Source organism: Copadichromis virginalis, linkage group LG2, assembly GCF_057382275.1.
Source record: "Copadichromis virginalis isolate Kocher_CV1m ecotype Utaka linkage group LG2, C_Virginalis_male_GT1.1, whole genome shotgun sequence".
Lineage (NCBI taxonomy): Eukaryota > Metazoa > Chordata > Actinopteri > Cichliformes > Cichlidae > Copadichromis > Copadichromis virginalis.
In genome coordinates this window covers 3,187,502-3,215,436 of record NC_140619.1, presented here as the reverse complement: position 1 = coordinate 3,215,436, position 27,935 = coordinate 3,187,502, and positions in this window count along the sequence as shown.

The window sequence follows — 27,935 nt, the reverse complement described above, 5'->3', positions numbered from 1 at the left end:
GACGGTGCGTTCACGGCCCTACAGGCTCCCGGAGCACAAGCGAAAAATCGTGCAGAGGGAATTGGCGGAAATGCTGAGGATGGGAGTAATAGAAGAGTCGCACAGCGCCTGGTGTAGCCCCATCGTTCTGGTGGCGAAGAAGGATGGGTCTATACGGTTCTGTGTCGACTATCGCAGGGTGAACGAAGTGTCACGCTTTGATGCCTACCCCATGCCTCGGGTCGACGAGCTCCTGGACCGGTTAGGCACGGCCCGCTTTTTCACGACACTGGACTTAACCAAGGGCTATTGGCAGATTCCCTTGTCTGCCGAGGCCAGGGAGAAAACGGCCTTCTCCACTCCGTACGGTTTGTACCAGTTCGTGACACTTCCGTTCGGCCTGTTCGGGGCCCCGGCCACTTTCCAGCGTCTCATGGACCGGGTACTGCGTCCGCACGCAGCGTATGCTGCCGCCTACCTGGATGACGTGATCATCCACAGCGACACCTGGGCGGAGCATGTGCTGCGGGTGGCCGCGGTCCTGGAGTCCCTGAGGGGGGCGGGGCTCACGGCCAATCCGAAGAAGTGCGCGGTTGGACGGCGGGAGGTGCAGTATCTGGGGTACCACCTGGGGGGCGGGCAGGTGCGTCCACAGGTGGAGAAGACGGCGGCTATCGCATCCTGCCCGCGCCCCAGGACGAAAAAGGAGGTGAGACGGTTCTTGGGGTTGGCGGGTTACTATCGTCGCTTTGTGCCGGGGTTTGCGCAGCTAACCAGCCCCCTGACCGATCTCACTCGAAAGGGTGCCCCGGATCTGGTCCAGTGGACGGGGCCGTGCCAGGCGGCGTTTGTGCAGGCGAAAAAGGCTCTCTGTGGGGAGCCGCTGCTTCACACTCCTAACTTTTCCCTCCCTTTTGTTCTGCAGACTGACGCCTCGGACAGAGGGCTGGGAGCCGTTTTGTCCCAGCAGGTAAGGGGGGCCGACCGCCCTGTCCTATACATCAGCCGGAAGCTGGCAGAGCGCGAGCGCCGGTACAGCACCGTGGAGAAGGAGTGCCTGGCCATCCGGTGGGCGGTCGGCTCCCTGCGCTATTACCTCCTGGGACGCTCATTCACCCTCTGTTCGGACCACGCCCCGCTGCAGTGGCTCCACCGCATGAAGGATGCCAACGCCCGGATCACCCGGTGGTATCTGGCGTTGCAGCCCTTTAAGTTCAAGGTGATCCATAGGCCGGGGGCGCAGATGGCAGTGGCCGATTTCCTCTCTCGCTCGCGGGGGGGGGAGTTGGCTCGGCCGGACGGCTCCCCGGCCTCGAACGGGCGGTGGGGGTGTGTGGCGGAGGCGTGGCCCCGGGCGCAGCTGCAGGGGAGGAGTGGAGCGGAAGGCTCAACGGGGCGGCGCCGCGAGGCTGGTAAGAACAGCTGATATTGTTTATGGACTAATGATGGTCTCCTCCGCTGTGTTTATAGTGAGACGAGGAGGAGCGGCCAAGAGAGATCAGCTGGGCTCGAGCTGACAGACGGTGCGACTGAGTCAGCTGTCAAAATACAAATATATCAATAAACGAGGAAGTTGGCTATACCTGCCTGTGTGTGCGTGTGTCTGTGCTGGGTGTACTCTACACAGTTCTTTCCTGTGTTGTCTTTCATGTGTCGACACAACACTGGTCCTTCCCTTGGGTTTGGTTTAAGCTTGAAAAATGTATTACATTAAAAGAAAAAACATTCCTCTTAAAATGAAAGTGAAAAAAGCAATTTATGTTGGAAACACCTTCAGAAAGCTTGTAGAACTATTATTATTCAAGATAACTTAAAAAGAAATCTAAGAAATTATTACTCTTGGGGAAATGGGAGGCATTAGAACTAGAATACTTTTAATCTATTAATCCCTAAGGAAATTATGCAGTTATAGTCGCTGCAAGAAAATAACAGCAACAAACTGAACTAAATTAAATAATACAACATATTGTATTACAAAATATAAGAAATAGTTCTAATATATACAAAAAGCTCAATTATAAATATCCAGAATATTACAGAGGTGAATTTTTTTATTTTATTTTTTTTTATTTAGTCCTTTATTTATCCAGGTAAAAAAATCTCATTGAGATTAAAAATCTAATTTCCAAGAGACACCTGGCATATATAAGGTTTACATTTTACTCTAAAATGTAACATTTTGTTATCTGTTATTTTCACAGTAGAGCAAAAGGGTGTAACTATTTTACTGTGCATTAGATGGTTGAGTTGAACGGGCACAAATGATTTCTTGTGTCGTTCTCGAGACTCTTCCACAGTACTGTAGTCCATGAAGACTTCCACATTCAGCTCGCTGAAGTTTAATTCTTTATCTGACATCCATCTTAAGGTTTTGGGTTTGAATCTTGTACCTTCTCCAAGAACTTCACTTTCCTCACACAGATCCTCACAGTCCTATTGCTGGATACCTAAGGGGTGGTTCAGGGTCACCTGATATAGCCCTAACTATTGCTTTATGAAAAAGGAGAAGTTTTCAAATTGGGCCCTGTCTTGCATTTTACTTAAAGATGCTAGAAATCAAAAGTCTGCGTTCAGAGAATGAAGAGTCCTTTATGAGGACCTCCATGAGTTCTGTGAGATATGATGGAGCCTTATTTGTACTAGTACTGTAACTTCTTTTAAAGCCAGACATGATGAGCAACCCATCAATCTGAGAAAATGAGGCAGACTGCATGCACTCAAAAGCTATTACGATACAGATAATGAAAATACTTTGTTTGAGGGTTCAACAATACACTAACTAATGTCAGGAGATGACTGATTCAAACCTTCAGTACAATGCAAGCAAAACTGGATCTTATAGATACATTAGTCAAAGAACTTGGGTAGTGAAAGGTATGAGGCCATATTTTCAAGACAGACTAACTTGTCTAATTAAATCTGAGTTGATTTTTCTTTACACTACGTTTCCTTTGTGTGTGTCTGTGAAAGGCTCCATACTGTAAACAAAGGCATCTGTTGTAAAAACCTGCCAAATCAAATATGTGGTAGCACTCGCTGTGGTGACTCCTTTTGAATTAGGGAGTAGCTGAAAGTTGCTTTTTTCTTTTGCACGTGGCGTTTCCAGGTCACACTCTACACCAGTTGATGTCAGTAATGTACCATGGGACAGGTGTACAGCCCACTGTGAGCCCCAGTAGTAGCGTGAAATGTGGGGCACATGTTTACTGCACCATGGGGCTTGGGTGTCCAGCCTAATGTGAGCCCTGGTACGTGCATGAAATGTGGGGCACATCTGGGCATTGCACTGTGGGGCCCAAGTGGGGCCTCAGTCCACATCTAGAGTGGGAGCATACATGTTGCAGTCCTACAGTGGCCTCACTGTGGGCCCCTCTGCTTAGTGTGGGTCACAGTAAGATCAAGGTTGCCCCATGGACTACTCTGTCTCATATATCTGTCACCAGCTCCAAGGAGTATATTTACCGGAGATAACTGCCTTTACACACTAATCATCAAACTTTCCTTTGACAATCAGTGGAAGTTAAGGGTGTCTTACAGACAATCTGCATTGTATTGATCTGTTCAATAAATACATAATCAGTCACACTGCATCATTCCCATCAAATCAGTGGTGAGCAGACCACAATATTGACGAACTATGTCCGATTTTTAATATTAGGACAGTATGAGCCACATATACCGGTCTACCTTTAATATACATAGAATAGAAGAAGAGATATTCATATCATATTCAGTCTATCAAAGGTGAATTATCCATCATAACAAAGACCTTGGGTTTGCCAGATTTGCTTCCAGTTATTACTGGTTATTACTGAAATAAAATAAATATGAAAACCCAACTTCTGATTTATCCTCAGCAGCTGGGTGTGCAGAGCTCAGCTCATTTCAATCACAAACAGCAGCATCTTGATTTACACCAGCCACAGTTTTAATAGAGCTAGCCATGGTCAAATTTAAACTAACCCGATTAATCAACTAAACATTCAATAGCTCCCGTTCAGCAGCCAGGCAGAAAGCACACGCACCTTCCCAATATGAATTTTCCGGGAGATTTCTCTATTGATCGACAGACAAATGATTTGTGAGATACATTGTGCGGAAATCAATAGAGAGCCAGTCAATTGCTCATAAGAAGAACTGAAGTGTGGTGACACGAAGGCCAGAAAGTCAAGTTTGCATGTAATCTCACACATGCCCAAATGAAGACATACAGCAGGCGGCATACGTGGGCTAACACATCGAATCGAATCAAACCAGCAACTTTCAGTCACAGACTTGTAAATGTGTACAGCTGTTAGCAGCCAATGAGTTTTAATAACATAAAGAGGCAGAAAGTTTAGGAGACAACAGGGTGGCAAGTGACTTTCACAGCAATGAAAATTGTGTTAAACACACAGTTTCACACATTGCTAGTCAACTATTCTGCTGAAGGTCTACTTTACTGTCTGGCACTGAGGTAGACCTCTGTCTTTGATGTATATGTGTGTTTCAGTACAATGTGCTCTGTTTGCTTCTCTTTGTTGGTGTCCAGTGAAAGAACAGTCAGGTTATAGCAGACGATGTTATGGTCCTGGGACGGTGACCCAGTGTTTTTGTACTTTTACTTTTGATTTCATCATGGTTTGTGACTGTTTGTGTTTTGGGTTTCTGTCCTAGTGTTTCTCTTCCTGAGTTCTGATTTTTAGGTTTTGTTATCTGACCTCCCAGCGTTAATTCGGTGCTCCCTCTGTTCTGTGTCATCCCTACCTGTGTATCCCCTCTACTGTAGTCGGGTCTCTGTGTAAAGCCCGCGTCTCTGAGTCTGTGTCTTTGCTTGTGTTTTGAGTTTCCTGTTTTATTGTGAAAGTCTGTGTCTTATGCCAGTGTTCAGTTTGCGTTGCCCCTGTCTCGTCTTGTCGATCACAATCAGCTGTGCCTCCCTCCTGTGTGTAGTTTCCTCGTTCCCTTCTGTGTATTTATAGTGTGTGTTCACTCATGTTCGTTGCTGGTCCGTCCGTGTTTCTTCCCTGCGTTTCTCCAGAGCCGTCGGTTCAGGTTCGTTTTGTTAGCCATTCCCAGTTTAGGTCACCTTTAGGTTTTGTTTTGTTCACCGTGTTTCTGTTTGTGCCTCCAGTGTATGTTAATAAAGCTCGCTCACATCTAAGCCAGTGCCAGCGTCTGGGTCCTCCCTCACACTCACCACACGTCTGCCACCGCAGACCACAGACGATAAACCAAGCCATAAATGAAAACTGAATTGTCCAATACCTGTCCATACCCAGCCAACCACTACTCTAGTGATGTAAAGAGAGGAACGAGGCTAGGACATCCAACCCACAAATGTTGGAGGGTCTCCTCAGCTTGACCAGAAAACACAGTTAGGCTCTACTCTTTGGTCTATATGTACCACCACCACGCTCCACTGCAGATCTGCACTGCATTTCTCTATGGGAGGTTTGCACAAGGACCTCCAGCTGCCTCTACGAGAAGAACCTGTTGCAAAAGCACCATACCACCTCAATTCTGAAACACCACCTGTCAAAGCTCTGAGAACATATAAGGATTTCTTCAGGGCTTTAGGAAAATCTGTCATCTCTGGTGTTCTCCATCCACCTTTTCTCCCTCTAATGTAGCACTGATGTAAAATGGTGCAAAGGCACTACCCTTCCAATCTTAACACTGCCAGCTTTATCAGTCCAGTTGTTGCTAGGACTACTTGCATGCTTCTAGAAGTTAGATTGAATGAGAGGGTTGTAAAACAGGGGTTCTTCTTCCCAGCTGCAATACAACTCAGACCAGTCTCTTTCAACAATTAACATTTTGGTTCTTGCTTGTCATAACCAAAGTTTCCAACCCTACCCTACGTTGCGCGTTTCAGACCACATCTGTGGTTTGCAGTATAAGAAACACTGAGCAGTCGGAAGACGATAAGGTGTAATGCAACTCCCTATATCAGTCAGTCCCTGTCCGCCTTCAGACAGAGATTAGAACAGTACTGAAGATTTGAGCCAGTGGTAACTGCTCCTGAAAAGGTAACCAGTTTCTGCTGTATTTACTGTGCCAGTAGATAATGAGGCTCAACAACCATCTGCCTCTGTAGGTAGATAGGTGTCCATCTAGACAATTGGGCACTAACTGGCTATACCAGTGGTCCTCAAACTGTGGTACGCGTACCAATAGTGGTACTTGGGCTCTCTCTGGTGATATGCGGGAAATCTACAATTTTTTAAAAAGATTTAATAATGTACCATTGTGGACGTCTGCAAAGACGACACAAGAGTTCCCGAGGCTCTTGTGGGAGCCTGGGTCAACCAGAAAATGCCTCCCCAAGGATAAGTCCTGTATGAAGAGCAGCTTTTCCTTATCGCCAGCGGTCGCCACCACTATGGAGCGCTGGTGGGCTTGTTTCCCTGGGCCTTAAAACTGCAAAGGCGGCATGGCGTTGTCACGTTGATGGTAAAAACACGCCCTTTTCCACTGTGCTGCCGTGCCACGATCCCAGCCACCATCAATGAGTCGGAGGCCCCCAGGAGAATTGGTGGGGGCGCGGGAGATGCCGTCAGTGAGTCGGGAACTATCGCCTGGATGCTGAAGCTCCTGGTAGCCAGGAGAATGCGATTCGCTTCTCCTGCGAGTTAGCGGTAATCCTTTGCGGCCAGCAGCGGGGAGTTGGCGAGGTCTCATCCAGCTTGGGCTTGAAAAAGTTCTGTGCTGGGTTGGTTGTCATTGGAAAGCTTAAAATTATGATGCTTACCTTTTTTTTTTTTCTAAATTAAAAAAGTATGTAGTTGGGGCAACAACGCCACCAATGGAAGATATGCTGTTTCTAACTAAAACACCCTTTGCTTTTTCTTAAAGCTAAATACTTAAAGCCTTCTCGCCCTCCTCCCTAGTTTAGGTATGTTCTCCTTCCCACTGTTGATCTCATCCTCATCCTCAAAAAAATGTCCCGAGTGGTAAATTAATAATAATGTTTTCCACTTCAGTTAACCAAACATCCATTTAAGTGGTCTTAAAATGTCGTTTCTTTGTTTCCATGTATGTTAAGACAACAATGTTATTGAGTAATTTAATGTCATTGCTTGTGCTATTTCTTTTGTTATCTGTTGTGTGCACTTGAAGCTGTTAATTTTATTGGTTTGTGTAGTTGCATATTGTTTTTTGAACGGCCATTTTCTGCATGCGAGGGATAAGTTGCGAGATCGTCTGTGTGCTCCAGTATTCCTGTGAGCTGAGATTGCTGTGGAATATAAGTGTTTATAGAAAATGTATATAACACTTCCACATTTTTTAAAGGAGCCTTGTGTGATTTAGCTCTTTGTATTTGGTTCTGCACAGACAGAGGCCACTGCCGTATTTTTGTGTTTTCTATTTTATTTCATTTCCTTTATTCCTCGTATTGTACTGGCACAGCTTGTTTTTTAATCGTTTATTCTGTTACTTTGCCACCTTACCTCTCATGCTGTTGATGTTCAGTACAAGTCCATATGGCTGCTGTTCGACAAAAGTAAAGGTCGATAGACATTTTTTGTTTATTCAGTTGCCATTGACAATAAAAGCTGCACATTACCCCAGTAACTGTGTCCTGTGTGGCTAACCATTTCCCAGGCTACATTCACCTGTATACTGTTCCTTTCTGCAGCATATAGATTGAGTTTTCCCCATTTCCCACCACTTAGTAAGTGACTTAAAGTGATTTTTCCTCCAAAAAAGACTAAAATCTTGACAAAAAATCCTGTCATGAACCAATTGAATATTAAATTGTCAGTAGAGATGTATTAGAGATATCTACTACACTGCGTGATGATCTGAGAAGCCAACAGATGATACTCTTGACCCAATCATATGATTGTTGGGTTTTTCTCTGTATGTATTATTGTATAGTCTACCTTACAATATAAAGTGCCTTGAAGCGACTGTTGTTATGATCTGGTGCTATATAAATAAAATTGAATTGAATTAATCAACCTCTTGTTAATTAGACTAACCTGGCCACCTTTACACCTTGACTGATGTCTAAATGTGTGAAGGAACGTGGGTGGGTTTCCTCTGTGTCAACTACAAAGTCTGAAGTGCAGTTCCAGTCCCCGCCTACTATTATAAAAGAGCTGAACTGCTTGAGTTTACTGTTTAACTTTTTAAAAAGTCTGAGACAGTGACAGAATCAACATGCCATAATGAGCATATAAAAACAAAGGGTACATCCTGTACTAAATCCTGCCTTCCTTTAATTCAGAATGAATAAGTTTACATATAAGAACAGCAACACTTTTGTACCATTACCTAAAAAAACACAGACCCTTAACAAGCCATTTCTCATTCACCAGTATTACCAACAGAGCTGTTTGTTTCTTGTTTTTTATCAACTCAGTTACGATTCCCTGCTTAATTTGATTTCTTCCTCCATTCATATTTAATGTTCCTATTCACATGCCGTCCATAAGGAGTAGCAAGAAGGCAAGAGACAGAATAATAAATCAGTTCCAAGAGAAAGAGAGCCTCTGTGTATCCCCCATGTTTTATTGTTGTGCTTTTAAAGAGGTTTTCCTCTTTTTATTTCCTTCCTTAGTTTCATCAGCATCCTTTTAACCAAAATATGTTTCCTAAGCAGCTCGCACACTACCTTCCTTCTGATTTTCAATATTGAGTTAATGAGCCTACATCAGGAAAGAAGCCTGCAACTTTAACACTCAGTCTGCCAAATGTATAATCCAGAAATGTATTGATCTCTAATAATGAGTAATACTGTTTATCATCCTGTGACACAATACCTAAAAATTGAGACAGGGTGTCATCATCTATTACTTGTTCCTCTTCACTCTCATTTTCACTCTGTGCCACCGGAGCTGGTCCTGCTGGCTTACCTGCAGCAGAATCTCTCCCATCCTGCTTTGTTTATTGTTTCTATGGTTATTTAGATCCTTTTTTATCAGTTTAATTTTCATTACATTCAGACACAACTGCGGTTATTGTAGCCCTCCCACAAACTCTAAGAAACATGGTGTCTAACCAGATTCTGATTAGCTTGGCATTCAGTAATGCTGTGAAGAGTTATGGGGTCGTGTTTGACCAACATGTGTCCTTCAATGTGCATATCAAACAAATATGCAAGTGGGCTTTCCTGTATTTGCACAATATCTCTAAAATTAGAAACACTCTGTCTTGGGGTGACACTAAACTAGTTCATGCATTTATAACTTCCAGGCTGGACGACTGTAATTCATTATTATCAGAACGTCCTAAAAAGTCCCTGAAAACCTTTCAGTTAATCCAAAGTGCTGCAACAAGAGTCCTGACAGGGACTAGAAAGAGAGAGCAGATTTCTCTTACATTGGCTCTCTGTTAAATCCAGAATCTAATTTAAAAATCTTTCCTTACATATTATCTTAAAAAAAAAATCATAGTACTGTAGCAGTGCACCTTGCTCTCAGTAATTTGCTGACGAGTAGTACCCCATGGCTTTTAACAATAATGAACTGGGCAGTGGTGCTTTAGCACATCCTGCTGGCTATACGTGGTTACATTTTTTTTACTATAAACTTTTTAGTACATCCAGTTGCAAGATACAACTTGTAACATTTAATTATGCTTTGGCCTGACAACCTTTTCTTTAGAATGACTCTGTCTTTAAAACAGACAATGAGCAAATCAAGACAGTGAAGAGAAAAGAAGACAGAGGAAGAGACGAATCACAGAGAAGGAAACAGGAAAGGGGACAGAGCAATGGGAGGAGAGAGTGGTTAAAGGACATACTCCCAGCGGTCACTTTGGGTGATGGAGCATGACTGACCTTGACTCGGAAATACACACACACACACACACACACACACACACACACACACGCACACACACACACACACGCAGGGTTGGCAGGGTGCTTCTGAGACAGGTAGGATGTTTTTGTAATCTCCACCAATCAGCTGCCTGCTAGTCTGTGTAATAAATAGGGTGTGGTGAGAGGGCAAGCAAATGAAACAAAGAGTGCGAGAGAAAGAGAGAGAGAGAGATTTGCTCTAGTTGTTTTAAATTACAGCCTGCCTTCTGTGAATAACCCTTCACCTACACAAGCGTGCCCAGCAGCCTTGGCTGGGATCTGTGAGACAGAAACATGGAGGACAGCAGGGTCCTGCTAGCTGACCAACCTTGTTATTAAGTCAGTGTGGCCAAACACAACCAAGCAGCAACATGAATTAAAGTGGCCCCCACAGCAGCCTGTCACTGGGCTGGCTGTTTCACTCCAGGACCACAACAGATGTCATCTTGATGTGTTTTTACCTTGAAATAGGTGAATAACAAATAGTTATTTCCAGGAGCACTCTGGGATTGCACATACATATACATGATACCTGGGAGTCATGGGGTTTGACTTCCATTACCGAAGAGTTAAATGGGTTCTGTTCAGACCGCCCTCGGAAGCAGCTGTTAAACCAACCAATCTGTAAACTTCAGCCTCCAACTTTATATTTCCTGAATAAACAGTAAATCATGCAACTTTGTTATGTAACTGTTTCAACATCAGGTGTAAAGAAGGTTTGCTCATTGCAGATTTAACCATTATTGCACAGGACAAGGAGCAGAAAAGAATGCGTTTCAGAGCCCAGCAGAGCACATGCCGGTCCTAAATGAAAGTGTCATGGTCCTGGGTCTTTGAGCCAGTTTTTGAGTTAGTCATAGACTTCTGGTTTGTTCTTTTCATTGGAAATTATATGTAACTTATGTTCTGGTGCTGTATTAGCTTTCTGTATTAGTTATTCTTGAGCTGTGTTTTTCCTAGTGCCTCTGAGTTTTCATTATTTGAATATTGAGTTTTGCTTCCTTTGTCTTGTTAGCTGCGATTCAGTTCAGCTGTATGTATCACCCTCCTCTTTATATATAGTCTGCATCTCCCTCATGGTGTGTGTGTTTCTATTTAGTCCTCAGTCTATTTTAACAGTGTGGTTAGCCTCTCGGTTACTGTTCTTTTTTCCCCCCCTCAGCATTAATAAAGCTGTGATTGAATTGGTTTAATTCTGCCTATCGAGTTCTGCATTCTTGGCCCACATTGCGTTTATCATACACCTGTTTCAGTGCTTTAAGATAGAGGTCTTCACTGTAGAAACACATTTAGAACTGACGTTGCTTTAAAGAATAAATGATAAAAAAATTCCATAATTTAGAAGCAATCACTGCAAAGACATCATTTCTGTGGCGCTTTATTGTCAAGCTGATACGATATGAAGGACAGTAACATTTAATAAGACTTGAATAAAAAACAGTTTCATTTACACAAGTTCAAGTTCAAATTAGTTCCTATAACACCATATTTGTTCCTAATATTAAAATTCAGTGTATCAGTCAGGTATGCCCACTTAGCTTAAACAAATTCCTTCTGCATGTGGTTGCCAGCCAGTCATGGAAACACAGTTAATATAACAATCATAAATGGTCTGGTTCCAGACCACATATACGAAGCTTGTGAAAAGCCTCTTTCCGCCATTCATGCAAGCACTTCTCCCTCGATGTCTAAGTGCTTTCCATTGCATTGGGAAACTCTGGGTTTAATATACTGAGCACAGATAATTTGACAAGCAGACTGGAGCAGCCAGGGATCAAATCACCAACCTGCTTAGTAGATGACTTGCTCTACCCAGCAAAAAAAAAGCTAATAATTCTCATTACAAATGAGACTTGCAAACTACAAACTTGATCTACTGTAAAAATTAAATAAATAATGGAACTCTTAAAACCCCACAGACAACAATATTCTTTTACATTCTTGCTAGTTTCAATACTGCTCTTGACCTGTAATGCTGACCTACAACATGGGAACAGCAGAGTCTGGGCACTTGTCCCAGATATTGCATTGCCCCGATGCATGTGAGTTTTTGGATAGCAGTCAGTATCCAGGGTGCCTTGTGTGCCAGTGTAATGCTGTGGGTTCAAGTGCAACCTTCAGCCCCCAACTGGATGTCATTCCCACTCTGCTTGCTGGGCTTCAGCATAGTTAACCTCTGCCTTCGGTGGGGCTACAGGGTCAATATGGTGTTTTACCAACAGGAAAGTGATTCTCCGCAGCTGTCAACATCTATCAACCTCAATCAACCACACACACGCAAACATGCACAGGTAAGCCACTCAGCCGTACTCACACAGCCACGGGAACACAAACACACTGGGGTCAGCCACTCATAAAGCTGTAAACAACAGAAAATGGTGTGTGGCTGAAAAAGTGTCAGCTCAATTGGATTCTGCAAACACTGCTCTGTTTTTCCCAGCTCCTTTATTTTCTCTGTCCATGTTGATATGTCTTCTATCTTCTCTGCTCGCCTCGAGGTTTTTACTCCATCTAAAGGCTATCTGAGTGGCTGATGCTTATGGCTCTGTATTTTCCCCCCTTTTACTCACCAGTTGGGTCCCTCAGAGTTGAACCATTTTCTCTCTTATCTGTGTTGAGAGGGTGAATGGTTCAACAAGACCAAAATTGACCAAGCATTTTGAATTATTTCCTAACTGGCTGGAATACCACATATTTTAAAATCAATCAAACTCAATTTCTGTATTTTATATGGGTTAGAGACGTACAACTATGCTCTACAGATGGGTGATTCCTAATATGGATGAAACGCAATAAGTAAAACAACTGCAAAATAAAAAAGAGATTAAAGACAATTTCAAGTAAAACAAAGGTGGAATAAAAAAATTATAATATGTATTTAATTAAAAAACGGACTGAACGTCAAGAAAGGAATTATCTATTTATTTTGCTTTTTGTTCTTGACAAAGTTCGACATGAAAAGTTGAGATGGCTTGGTCTGGTTTTGCAGAGCGGTGGTAGTGCGGATATCGGAGAAAAGGATGCCGACCGGGGTTGCCAGGCAGGAGGAAAAGTGGAAGACTTCAGAGAAGATTAATGGACGCAGTGAAGGAGGACATGCAGACGGTTGGTGTGTCAAAGTAGGATTGTAGGGATAGGGTGAGATGGAGGCAGATGATACACTACAGCGACCCCTAATGGGAGCAGCTGAAAGAAAAAGACTTCTAAACCATTGTCTGAGAGCAATGAATGAGTGGTCCCTACCACTTTCCAAACAAATATATATCTTTGCATGTAATGGAGATAAGTAAGACATATGCAGTTCTAGAGCGAGAACAAGCTAATACTTAATATAGTAATAAACTTTACATTCAAATGAATATGAAGTGCAGGTGTGTTCTATTGAATTTGAACGTGGCCATGTATTTAGAGTGCATACTGTCTCCAGAGAAAAGTTATTCAGTATGTTTGAATTTTGTGTGCAGGGCTTCTGTAAAATTATTAACTGTGAGATATGTACAACAGGTCTCCCAGTATATTCATTTTTATCAGAAGTGTTCATGTGACATATGGATCTGACATTTTATTGGCATAGTGTACAGTTTACTGTATTTGTATGCGTGTGTCTATATATTCATTTTCGCAGGGTCGATATAAGGTTTAGATCCGTGTTGTCTAATGGGATGAATTGTACTGTGTGTGCGAGAGCGTTGTGATTTAGACGTTCAGCTCTATATTCTCTCTGCCATCTTCATTGTTTTATCTCCCGCACACATATACGCACACCTGACAGGCCCATCCGAGCTAATAGATAGTATTTTAAATCATATTACCTCCATTACAAACTGTTTTATTGTCCCCCCATATCTGTCAACCCACTGAGTCACTATGGTATGTGTGTGTGGGTGTGTGTTTGTGGGTGCATGTGAAGAAAGACATCAAGAAACCAAGCTTTCTCCTCTGATCTGATGGTATCTGTTTAGGGGAATTGAAGTCAGCCTGCAGGAGAATGTTGGAGGAGATTGAGCTGTAGGACATAGATCAGAGAGAAAGAAGAAAAGGACAAAGGCATAACAACACAGCGAGGGACAGTAAGAGAGTGAGGACAGGAACAAAGACTAACTGATGGTGTAGTCAATGGTCCTGACCCCACTTTGTCAGAATTGTGTGTGTGAGAGAGAGATAATGAGGAAGAAAGATGGCATGTTTGGCATCATCTGAATCAAAGATCACAGAAGGGTTAGAGATGGGTAAAAGGCTGGAAAAGCTCTCATTATTAACTGGCCAATTGTTGTTACAAAAACAAACAAAAACCCCACATCTGCTTTGAGGTTTAAAACTCTTATTTTTATTTCAGTGAATAAAATTAAAATTTTTAGTGGATTATCAGCTGGGACAGTCAAGGACCTCTCAAATTTATTTCATATTACTTTCCTAATTATTTAGATTATTGTAATTATTAATTCATGGATTATATCCAAAAGACTTTCTTACTGACATCACATCCTCTTTTGCTACACTTCAGCGCTGGCCCTGTTCACTTCCACTACTACAGTCAGTCTACAAACCAAAGGTTTCATACTCACCCTGCTCACTTGCCTGCCCTCCTGCCCATCGTGACTCTCCAGGATCCCCCCTCTGGACCTCCTGGAACAGGACCATCTCCTCCCATCATGGCCACCCTCTCCAGGACTAATCAGTCTCAACCTGCATGTACGCTCACCCCACTGCAGTACGTACTTACCTCTAGCCATTCTCTCGCCTTCCTGCCAAGTGACCTCTCTCTCCTCCCCGTTCTGTCGCTCTCGTTGTGCTCCCCATCTTCAAACGTTTCTCCGCCCTCAACCTTCCCCGGCTGTGGGTCCCCTGTTTAGTTTTTAGTCCCCTGAGTTCATGTTTTTGTAAATAAACCTTTAAATAGTTTACACATGTATTGAGTGTGCTTTTAGGTCCAAACCTTGCACGATCCTCCAGTTCTTGACAGCAGACGCACACGTGGAACGCTAAAAAGAGTTCTAGAGTGGCAGAAAAACATTTACAGGTTGGTTTCTAACTTTTTAATCCGATTTCTTTTTTTTCAGTTGCATTAATTCTAGAGCACCTTATAAGTTAACTGTAAATTCAGACATGTGTGGTTATGATGAAAAGAATAAGACCAAACAAAACAAGGCAAACAGTTTTTAAAGGTAAAATAAAAATTAGTAAAAAGCGGCCAGTTATACTCTGGACCCCACAGGATTCAAGCCATGAAACGCCACTGGAACCTTTCAAAATCTGCACACAAAGACTGCACTGGGTATCCTTTTCTGGGCAGAGCATACTGTAAGGTTTCCAGAAAGGGACCCCAATACAAGACTCTAAGGGAGACTAGGTAAACAAAGAAAGTTTTTATTTAGGTAGAGGACTAATTTTCAGAAGTTAAAAAATGTCCTCCAAAAACCCCCGACTAAAATCTAAGACATTACTAGGACCAGGAAGACAGAGGCTATTTATATATTTAAAAATCCCAAAAACAAATAAAATCCCCTTTCTTGTCCCTGTGGGGGTCTTTTATCCTTCAAGTGTGGGTCCTCTTACTAGTGGCCTGCAGGGGAAGATCTAGAGAAATTTTCTTAGGGTGGCAAAGAAACCAAATGGGGCGGCAAAATCAAAGCCTTTTTTTTTCCAAACACATGCAGGCGGTTACATATGGTTAAAATGATTCAAATGCAGTAAGTATACTGCTTTTCATATAAATATAGTCTATAACGTAATTATTTTCTGTAGCCCACATAATTACACACTTTAGTTACATAAAGCATGTGATGCTATGTACTGTATATCCTGTATAATAAATAAATATGTAGCCCAACAAGTATAAAATCCAGAAAGCTACACAACATGGGGCGGTTCATTTACAAACACAAGTCTAACTTAAGTTTCACACTGTTAGAAAACAATCACATTGTTACAGCTTAAATTACACAAAATGTCAGAAATCTGCACAGTCATCAGCAAAAATGTAAACAAATTTTTCACGATTTGTTGCATTAACCCTCTGAGGTCCAAAATATAACTGCCCGTTTTTGACTCCTTTTGAGTTTACGTTTGTATTTCACCTTCAAATGGCTTCATTTTATTTTCCCCCCTTGCTTTACTTGGTATCATTCTTTTCAGTTCAGCCTCACATGTCTGAATGTAGTTGTTTTTCACTGACATACTGTATTAATATTACTGATCTGAAATCACACAAAAAAACTTAAAATCCTAGTAGTATCTTTTTTTTACTGTAACAAAACACAGACATGTTGAGTAAATTATTTTTATAACTTGAAATGCAAATATAAATTGTACATTTTGAAAACTTATGCAACAATTTATCTAAAAATGCAGCCAATGTTTTTAAATTTTGTACAGCCATTTAAAAATATTACTCTAACCAAAATGAATGAACAATAAGGTGCCGCAATAATATGCCTCACAAATTGTCCACCACATTGTTTGTCCACCACAAGATAAGATAAGATAAGATAAAACTTTATTAATCCCTCGGGTGGGTTCCTGCAGGCCTGACAACAGGAGGTGTATCACTCCACTGGACAGTGTTTACATTGCAATGTGCCTTTGTGATATTCATTAGTGCCCTCCCTGACACACAAAACAAAACAACGACTACACAACAGACTAATTACAGAAGACAACACAGCACACTAACTATACACTCCACGCCAAACGTCGCAAATCTCCCACATCTAAAAACTCTCTCTCTCTCTCTCGCTCTGTCTCGCTGCCGTTACTATCTCTTCCAAAACGCCCCCCTCTTCCTAAACAACCAAATCCCACGTGTTGACTCCCCCCCCCCCCGAGCTCTGGATTTACTGGCCTGTAATTAAAATTTAAAAACCGGTGTATACTTTGAAGTCCGAACTTTCAACACGGGCTGAAAGATTCAGCGTGGTTGCAGCTTGTTGCCTTGTCAGCTTAAATCAGTCATGTGATTTGGAGGTCTGCGGACCCCACGGGTTAATAACACTCACCTTCATTCCATTTCCAGAGTGTAACAACCACCTGTGTGAAATCTGAAATTCCCATGGTGTTGCACAAAATGTGCTCTGGCACAATCATAAGCATCGCTTGTTACTGAAAACAAGGAAAAAGCCCGCCTGTGCTATGGGCTGAACCATTTGTCAATGGTGGAGGGGGGTGACACTATACAATATATTCAGTTTTAGCATTTATATTCACTGTTAACTGTAACTATGCTCAAAGTGTTAATGCTATCTTACTTTAATAAACAACACTGTCACTGTCATATGCAAAACTAGGCTGGCACTTGGTGTGGCAAGAGATCATTTTAGGGTGGCACCTGTCACCTCATGCCACCCTTCTAGATCCGCCCCTGGTGGCCTGGGGGCTTGAGGTTTCTGCGCACTATCCTCCTAGGAACTATTTGCTGTTCCTAGGACTGTGCTCTTCTGGACAGAGATCTTGATGTGGTTCTTGGGATCTGCTGGAGTCCCTCGCATAGCCTCAACCACCCAGGATATACTTGGCAGAGATGTTCTTGTATACTATGCCAGCCACTTGGTAATAGAGTTCCATGTATGCTCTGCCTGTCAGCAACTTGCATCCTGCTGTTATGTTAATGTTGCATCCACATCTTCAAGTAGACCTCCAGTGGGTACATCACGTAGTCTTGGTAATTGGCCATGGAGGGTCAAGGTTTCCAGCTTTGCTATGATCCTATCTTTCATGTTAGCTGCTCTTGCATTTAACACACCTTCAGTTGTACTTGGGGCTTGCGACCCAATCTTTGGTAGGGGTGATGATATAGTCCCCCTGACCTGACGTATTGCCTCCCCCTTGCTAGATTTTGTGTTGTACTTCATCAAGCTCCAGTTGCGACAGCAGTTGCCTCTTCTAAATGTTGGAACATTGAGTTAGTAGTTGTTTTGCTATCAGTCTAGACGATGGGAAAGATTCAGTAGGTCCCACATCCTCTCCATGCAAGCCCGTCTGGTTGGGTTACTTGCATAGTAGCATTCCATTGCCCTGTTCACAGCCCTTGCCCATTTGTGCCTTCTTTTTCCAGTAGCCCACATCAGTGTGTCCCCAAAACCTGACATGGACCTTGTTAATCAGGGAGACATCCGAGCTGGTGTGGCTTCAGTTATCTCTTTCTTCCTCATATTTGAAGTAGGCTTGATTAGCATAGGGGACCTAGCCTGGGGACCCTTACTGCATACAGACACCCTGGACAGGAGCAGAACCCCCAAAAGATTATCATAATAAGCTGAGATCTGGTGTAAGAAAACACTGAGACTACTAATAATAAACTAATAAATACATGGGTGGTCTCAAAACAGTCTAATAATTCTAACAGAAGTCAGAATGTGAGAATAATTACAGAAGCAATAACAAAATTCATCCTACAATAGTTGGCAAAAGTTCTAGAATAATATTAAAAAACAAACTAAAAACTAAATAAGAACCTGAGAAAATAAACCATTAAAACTCCAAAAACCCATGACAAAAAAGAAACAAGAAGTCGAGTGATTCCCATATACATTAATATTATGCTCAAGTTAAACCACGAAATTTATGTTTTTACAGTCTGGTACACAAAACAGTTTTGTTCTCTATGGCCAGTTTTCTCCTGTATAACAACTGTATTCTGAATTCTTTCTTTTGGATCTTAATATAAGAGTTTGGGTGTGGCTTTCCCTAGATAGCAAATGAAGTGTGTTCATATCTCAACTCTTTTCTTCCACCTAAGTGTTGATATTTTATTTCATTTTCATTAGAAACAAGGAGCATGGGATCTCACTGTACTCTAACCTTACTGCACAAGGAGAGTAATTCTGATTGGTTCACTTCCAAGCTCAATTAATTCGTCCTGTTTGGATCCCATATCTTCTACATAGGCTAGAGCCTGTAGTAAAATACTTAAGTTATGTTTTAAAACAGTTCATACAATGCAGGAAGACTATGTTGATTATATTTTTAAATATTTTTGATTCAGACAAAATGTATTAATTTCAAATGCCATCACTATTCTACCTACATTCAAAGGAGAATGGTAAATGTAAGTGTAGCATCTTAGAATAATATGAAATAATAATTTCTCCAAACAAAGCTGATCGTAACAGCAAATCCTTTTAGTGGGGCTTTTCCACTCGGTAGATGGGGAAGGTTTATGATCATCATTTACACAACCAGATGTCCCTGGATGTGAGGTGTGGAGTAAGTAAGAACAAACCTCTTTAGTGGCTTTTAGAAGCTGTTTTGGTTGTTTGAGTAATCTCAGAAGGTGAGAAGAACTGATCCTAATATTTCAGACTGTGCGATAACTAGCTTCAGTACTGACTGACTGACTTGTTAGCTACTGAAAAAAATGTAGTTACAGAAACATACATAATGCAGTAAACATAAACATACTAAATGTAGTTACATAAACGTAATATAGAAATTATTGCTAATCTTCAAATTAGGCAATAAAGATTCTGTCAAAAGCCAAACCAGTTATTGTTATTATTCCTGTGTGTGTGTGTGTGTGTGTGTGTGTGTGTGTGCGTGCGTGCGTGCGTGTGTGTGTGTGTGTGTGTGTGTGTGTGTGTGTGTGTGTGTGTGTGTGTTGTTTCACTGCTGGAGGTTACAGGGTAGAACACTCATTTAACCAGTGCATCCAGTACATATGACTGGGAATGGCCTCTCAACATGGAGATGGAGAATGCATCGGTGTGATGATGCATGAAGCTGCCATGCAGAACACACTCTGGTGGGACGCACACACACGCACACACACACACACACACACGCTCTGATACACATACTCACGTTAGACTCACTTCATCCAGAACATTTTCTGATGGCTTTATCATTCTCCCTGCTCCCAAACACCCTACTTGTCTTTCTGTGTGTGTATGTCTGTGTAATATAGAAAAATATTCATGGAGAATATTCAGATTTATAGTTGGGTTATTAATTGCAGCGGCGCTTTAAGTTATTACTATTTTATGGGGCGGAAAGATAATAACCTAATAAGTTTCCCCTTGTGTGTGTGAGAGTAAAGTGTACGTGCGTGCCAGCGCTTTGCATGAGAGGTCAGTGAGGTCAGTGTGTTTGTATTGTTTCCAGTCTAAAAATGCAGTATGAGGTCCAGAGAAGCTGAACAAATCCAGGAGCTTATCATTACCTGCAGCATTTGTTTGACTTATTCTGTCACAGATGGCAACTATTAGTTCAGTCCAGACAGTTCCAAAGGGTAATACCATTTATTCTGAGTATAAGTGATCGTCAGTGTGATTGTGCAGTGCTCCAATCAGCAGCTGTGAATGTAAACAAGTCTTCTGTATAGACTGTCACCCAGAGTGAAGGAATTATTAATGGAGGGAATTATTTTATAAGAAAGTTGCATGAAAGGGTCTTTATTCCGTACACATATATGTGTATATAAACACATTTAGATGATACGCGCCCATCACTCCAACACTCCAGGCAGTAACACACGTTCCAGCTGTGTATTCAAGCCCTAACCCTAACCTTAACCACAAGCTTAATGGTGTTAGAAAGTGTTTTCCAGTAAATGTACATGTGCAGATTGAGTCCAAACGGTTCTCACGTTTCCGCTTTTTTCTGAACACGTAACATAGGAACATGTTAGGTGGCCGAAACCGAAACGATTTTTTTCCACGAAGCATAATTTGTTATGGTTTGGGAGTGAAAACGTGTTGTTTAAGTGGTACAAAGTACGTGAAATGCTGAAACCTGACGATTTCGTTTTTGCAAATAGGATTAATTTAAAATTGGGAAAGTGTAAACAAAACATCTGAAAAGTTGCACAATGCTAAAAACCACTTGGGGCAACATCTGACAAACAGTTATGTTAATTGGCCAAAATGTCACTAATAATAATGGACTGCATTTACATAGCGCTTTTTTAGGCACCCAAAGCACTTTACAATTCACACACTGGTGCAGGCGAACCACAGTTGTAGCCACAGCTGCCCTGGGGCAGACTGACAGAGGCGAGGCTGCCATATCGCACCATCGGCCCCTCTGGCCATCACCAGTAGGCGGTAGGTTAAAGTGTCTTGCCCAAGGACACAACAACCAGAATAGAGAGAGCTGGGGATCGAACCGGTAACTTTCTGGTTACAGATGAGCTTCCCAACCCCCTGAACCACAGTCGCCCCAAATGACACCGAGTATAGAAAGATCATCTGTTAGAGGCTCTCAGAGTTGGGGAGGATTACCCCAGTCTGTGGACAGTGTTGGGGAGTAACGGAATACATGTACCGCCGTTACGTATTTAAAATACAAAATATGAGTAACTGTATTCCGTTACAGTTACCGTTTAAAAAGGTGGTATTCAGAATACAGTTACTTTGTTGAAATAAATGGATTACACTGCGGTACTTTCCTGTTTCATGTTGTCGTGGGTCAGGACTGTTTGGGTTTTGTTTGACAGCTACGTTCTGTTGTTCCAGGCGGCAGCGTTACGGTTGCCATGGTTACAGGGCGACGCTCTCTCTCTCTGTGACTGTGTGTTTCCTGGGTGAGAGAGCGCCTTTTCGTTGTTGTTGTTGTGCTAAGCTAACAGGCAGAATGCTACAAGCATAGCTCTAAAGAATGTTGCATCATGGGCAGTGTAGTCCGTGCTGCAGGGAGAATGGACTGCCATACACGTTATGTGTCTGTGAGCGCGAGGAGGGAGAAAAAGGGGAGTGGAAAGGTACGAGTTGTCATCGAGGAAAAACGGGAGCTGGAAGCATGTAAATATAATAATAACCACTGCAGCCAAGAAGAGAGCCTGACGAGCCCAGCTGTAAGTAAGCTATTAAGACTCGACTGTACACCGTGTTCATGTTTTCCTCTGAAACAATAAGTTCCGTTGGAGCAGCCTTTCAACGCCTCTCTCTGTCTCTCGCAAGAAAAGTTGACCCACACAACAAAGTAAAGCTATTTTTCGGCTACGAGCCGACAGGGACCCCGCCGTATTAGTCAGAGGTCCCTTTACTACAGTTCGGAGTCGCGGACCTTCAGTAATAGTAATAAATCACACAGCAATAGTACATTCATGTAGTTGTAAAAAACATGGTAATATATTAAGTAATCCAAAGTATTCAGAATACGTTACTGTCATTGAGTAACGTAACGGAATACGTTACAGAATACATTTTGGGGCATGTAATCTGTATTCTGTAACGGAATACATTTTAAAAGTAACCTTCCCAACACTGTCTGTGGAAGACAGTGTTGGTAAATGTTTATCAAACAGCAGTTTATGACTAAGGCCTGATTTAGATTTCGGAAGTGAATCTTTGTAGGGCCAACAACGTAACCTTGTGAGTGGCTGACATCGTTGGGGCATTTTGTGTTAGTTGGCAATTACTGAAAAAGTTATTTATATGGCGGATATCTGAGATTTATTTCTATTTAGACAGACAATTGTTGTGCTTAATGGTTTATAAAACTTTGTAGCATAATAACATTAGCAATTCATGTTAGAAACACTAAACTAGGATAGACAGTGGGAAGATCAAGCTAGCTGTTTTTTCCTGCTTCCAGTATTTTTACTAAGCTAAGCTAGCCAAGCTCTGACTTCAGCCTTGTAGTCTTAACACATTGTGAAAATGAAAAACCTTTTTTCTTTTTAAACTGTTCCCATAAATATCCAAATATTCATCAGTTCTAAAATAATTATGCAAAATTGTCAGTTTATCATCCTGTAAACCAACAAAGCACTAAAATGAAATGGAATTGTCCAATATTACATGACTCAGATGGAATAATGGGCTTCTGGTGGTCAGTGTCCTTCAGAGGTGGCATTCTGTATTTAAGAAGAAGTACATTGAAAAATACTCCAATAAAAGTTCAAGTACTGATTTAACTTCTTTACTCAAGTATAAGTGAAAAAGTACTGGGTCTGAAATTCAAAGTAAGAAAGTAAATAGTAGCTCTTTGGAGGACGATTCTTTTCTTTCTTTGGCCATTTTTGTGCAAAGCAAACTGAATCATCTCCTACATAATAATGTAATAATAAAATAATAATAATAAATGAGAATACAAACTTTACTTTCTATCCAGTTTTATTTCTTATTAATGTAATCAGCTTGAATCACTTTTATGAGATTTTCATGAGCAGAGAAAATAAAGGAAAATATATGCACTGTAGCCTCTAAACAGAAAATGAATACAGTCACGGGATAAAGTGGGATTCGGTGGGTGGCAAAACCATAGATGGACTGGCCATCGGCGCCAATGGTGATTTTTTGTTTTTATGGGCAGATGGTTTTTGTTTGTTTGTTTTTTGTTTTTTTCCTGTAACGGTATAAACACTGAAAGGTGGTGGATTGGCCAGATGCTGGCAGATGTGTAAAAATAACTCAATTGTTTGGTGGAGGCTACTGCGGAGCTTCCAGGGATTCAGTAACATTAGCAAGTGGTGGAGGCCAGCAGGTGCAACACGCTGGCAGGTGGATGACGGAAAGGCAGGAGGAGCAGAGACCCGAGGCGGTGAACTGAACTTCAGGTAAGAAGTTATGACCTGCAGTCTCTCTGGGTCAGATATAAACCAAGTTTAGGTGGAGTTTATTTTCGTTATGCTGACTTTTTACAGTCAGTTACAATAACTCATACTGCGTGCTAGCTAGCATGACGGGGTTTCTATACAGCTGGGCGGGTGCTATGATGTTACTGATGTTGAACTTGTCTTATCTTATTTTATTTATAAGGTTAGTTATTAGAGTTTCCAACCGTCCCATAAAAACGGAATCGTCTGGTATTCAGAGAAAATATTACGCGTTTCTTATTGAGGTGAAAAGAGACACAGTTTGTCCCGGACATCAGCTACAATGAAAAAGGCACAAAGCTGGAGTTATTCTGTGTCTTTGCTGCACAGCTGCCTCTTCTTCTCTCATTCTCTCCCCTCCATCTCCTGTTTCTACTTCAATCATGAAACTGATCAATGATCAGCTGATCGTCTTTTCTCTCTTGTTTATTTATCGCCCACTTTGCGCCAGAAAGAGGAAACCAGCGGATGTCGCGCTAAACAACAGCAGCACGTTTAAGCTTGATCAGCTGTTGTTAGAATTGATTTAATATTAATTTCTAGTATCAGCTGATGTTTGCTGGAGCCACAGCTGTAAACCTGCTGGTCATGATGTCGGTTTGGATATGTGGTGAGAGGGAAACATGAAGATGAAAACAGGAGATGTCCTTACTGAATCATCAGAGCTGTGATGGAGAAACAGGTTTACCTTTTAGGTGACATGAATGAGTTGAAGTTATGAACTGTTTCTGAGAGACAAATAACACCAGGATCCTTTTCTAAGCAGCTGACAGCTGGTAACTGTGCAGGGGCGGGTCTAGAAAAGTGTTGCCAGGGGGCCAGGTAGGGCATTAACAGGGAGAGGGGGGCACAAAGAAATACTTTTCTTTCTTATTCTCATTTAAAATGTCATCTGATGTAAAATGTATAGAAATCCATTATTGTACATAGTAATTTTTTTTAGGGTCCCATCATAATTTCTTCAGAAGTAGCTAAGTACTGTATATGATGCCAGTATATTCCCACATTTTCTAGATACTGCACCAGTACTGTGTGTAAAATGCCATCAAAAAGTCAATTAAGTTTTATTCTTTCTCACCTGTCTTTCTGTCTCCTTTCACTTTTTAAAGGTTGCCATGTTAGAAAAAATATTTTGCCCTGCCATGCTGTTTATTGATGTGGCAAATGAATAGTTTATGAAAATATATCTAAATCTGTCATCAGTAATCAGCAATGATCATGTCTCACCTCTAGTCTCCTCTGTCTTAATTTCAGGTTTTCACCATGTGTTCTAGAGAGTTCAGGAGGTTAACTCGACCAAGCAGTCTACTTTCGGGTACAGTTTAGAATACCAGAACAGGGAGGATGGTGAAGGTTTAGGTTTATTAGACTGATACATATATACCAACAACACAGTGTACATCACTGTGACAACAGCGTTTGTTTTCATTCAAAGGCTTTATGGTTTTTCCTATAATACCTGGTGGGCCGGTCTCTAGTCAAAATGCCCGGGCCGATTTTTTGTTCCAGTCCAGCCCTGGGCAAAACCCTAAAATTGGTCGTTGGAGCAGGTGTGTGGGTACATTTTTACAATTTCTATTGTGGACTCCAGTAGATTTCCTTAATGTACAGGGTGTAATCAGCTGATTTAACTGAATTTAACAAGATGTAAGTAGGTGTTTTATGAGTTGTCTTCTTCCATCCTCTACACTGCCTGTACACTGTTTATGCTGTCTTTATACTAAACAGTATGAAGGTGGAATTCAACTTCAAATTCATCTCTGCTATACTTATCCTAACTCTGACCATGAGCACCACAGCCGCTGTGCATCTGTCCAATGCAGTGATTTATTTTAAATCCCTCACAGTAGAGCGAACTAACCTGTTTATCCTGCGCTAACCTGCAGATGATTTTCATGCAATCTTTCAGCAACACAGTTAGTCTAGCTACCTTTTTTTTGTAGCACAATATGAAAAAAACATAATGTCAAGTGTATAGACCCGATATCTGATTTAAAAACATGAGTACTTACATGTAAGCTTTTAATTTCCAGTTCATCAAATCCCACTGAATAATCCTTACCTTTAAATCTCCCGTCCTGCCTTTCTAATCTTTCTCCATCTCTGAATGAAGTTAGCTCTTTCTTTTTTGTCCCTGTGAAACACAGCAGCTGGACCTTTACCCAGCAACACACTGTGCGACAAACTGCACACACACAGTTTGTGTGTTTGCTGATGTTTGTTGAGCTGCATTTAAAATAGCCTGCTACTTAAAAAAATATCACTCCCTGTATAATCCTTTCACTCCTTGCTTCTCTTTTGTAGAACTGGCGAGATGCTGATGTACAGGAAATGCAAATTATGGATACTTATTCCAGCGTTGCACCTCAAAAAACACAACACAAGTATTTTCACCCCTGACTCTGGACTCTGGAACTTTTATCTTTTTTTATGCGACATCTCCTGGTGCTTAATACCCGAACAGGAGTGCCTTTCATGTCTTACTGTTTAGGTTAAAATCTGTTTGATATTGCAATATCAATTTGAGTGAGTTAATATTGAAATATTAACTCACTCAAATGGGTTAAACCTAAAGTAACGAGCCTATTTCGAAAATGTGTGGCGTCAAAATATTTGTTTAAAAATCTAAGGAGTAAAAGTAAAAGTACAGATACTGTACCGGAAAATTACACTTAAATAAAGTAACATAGTATTTGTACTTCATTACTTCCCACCAGACAAGGCCAATCATCAGCCAAATGAAGACTTATTGATCCCAAACCATCAATGCACAAGGCAACACAGGCAGGAAGGCCCTGAGATCTACTGTTAGTGCTATTGTTGCTACTTTTGCTACAAAAGAGCTGACTGTTCCACACCGACACACCCTCCTGACTCTTTAGTGTTTGTGCTGCTCGCATGTCTGTATCGTTGAAGACTTTAGGGATGTCACATCAGCATATCACTGAGTGATGTGGCGATGCGCTTCTGTTATCTGGTGTGTGCATTGTTTTCCATTTTATTGGTTATGTAAATTTATCTTGCTGGAGTGTGTGCATGTTCCAGGTCAAGTGTCCTTTTGGCCTCTTCATTTTCTTTGCTGTGTGATGGGTTCATTAAATCCCTCCATCCCTCCATACCCCACAACTGTCTAAACACACACAAACACACGAGACGTCCATGAGGGATGCTTTGAAAAAACTGCTAATTTGATCAATACTTAATTTTTCCTCCTCGATGCTTTTTTCTCTGTTAAGGTGTGATAAGAGGAAGGATGGGGTGGGGCTGTGCACTGTAGTGTGTGTGTGTGTGTGTGTTTGTAAGTCACTTAAAACTGGGTGTATGTTATCTGTGTGTGCGTGCGTGCGTAGGGGCGTGCGCATGTGTGTGTGTCAGAGCTGCCACCGACTCTGGCTATAATTTCCCCATGGCCTCCTATTACCTGTGTGTGAATGTGTGTGTCTGTGTGTGTGCGCAGACACTATCGGGCCATCTGGTAAATGGATAGGTTGGTGAGGTGTCGTCATGGCAGCCAGTTAGCCGGGGGATCCAAATGATGTCATCCCTCACCGCTGCAACACTTAAAGAGATAAGTTCCCTAAAGAGAAGCCCATTTATCAGCAGCTAATACACTGATACACAGTACAACACACACACAGACACACACACAGACACTGTGTGAAACACACATGTATTAAAACATAACAACACACGCACAAACACACAACTGAACCATTTTACCTGTCTTGTCCCTGTTCTCCATTTGTAATCATGCTGTGGCTGTGGAGGGCCACTGGTCACAGATTCTCACAGCAGCTGTATTGCCTACATTCACAGACTTTTGAGCTTCTAAAGATTAGTCCAAATATCTTTACTAATTTAGAGTGGTTCACAGTCAGTATTGTCACATATGAGTATTATGAGTACGCATGTTCACCCCAAAGTGTGAAAAATTAGCACTAACTACAGAATTTCCATCCAAATGTGTGTCGTTCACATTTGGGATAAATAATACATTTTATTAGGGTTTAAATGAGGGCCTAAAACTTACAAAGCCTGTTATCAAAGAGCACACATTTTCCAATGAAAACCTCTTTTTCAGAAGAAAAATCAAAACCAAGAACATGCCGAACGTGTCCAGCTGCCAGCGGCCTGGACTCCAGAATGTGATGTTGCTTCATCTTGCTGAAAAAGCCGGATTGGGAATACAACAAAACATGCATGTGTGTGTGTGTGTGTGTGCGAGTATGTTTGTTTGTTCCTGGATGTGTTGCTCTTTATACTGGTCGGATGGCCTATGTCTATTAGCTGTAATGGAGTCAGACTGAGATGTCAAAGCGAACGGGCTCTTATCTGAAAGAGTGAAAGAGATGGAGAAATGGTAGCGAGAGAAATGAGGAGAATTAGAAGCAGGAAGAGAAAGAGCTGAAAAAATGTTTGGATGGAGAAAATGAGTGAGAGAACGAGATGTGAGGAAGAAGATAGGAAAGAGGCCATTCACACAGGAGCATGTTCATCTTGTGCCACAATGACACCAGCAGCTGGTCCTCCTGTTACATCTCTTTCCAGTCTATCTGGCTGCAGTCAGTGAGAACTGGTGACTCCAGTCTTTCAGGCATCGCATTAAAATGCAGTAGATGCAGATTTCTCCTA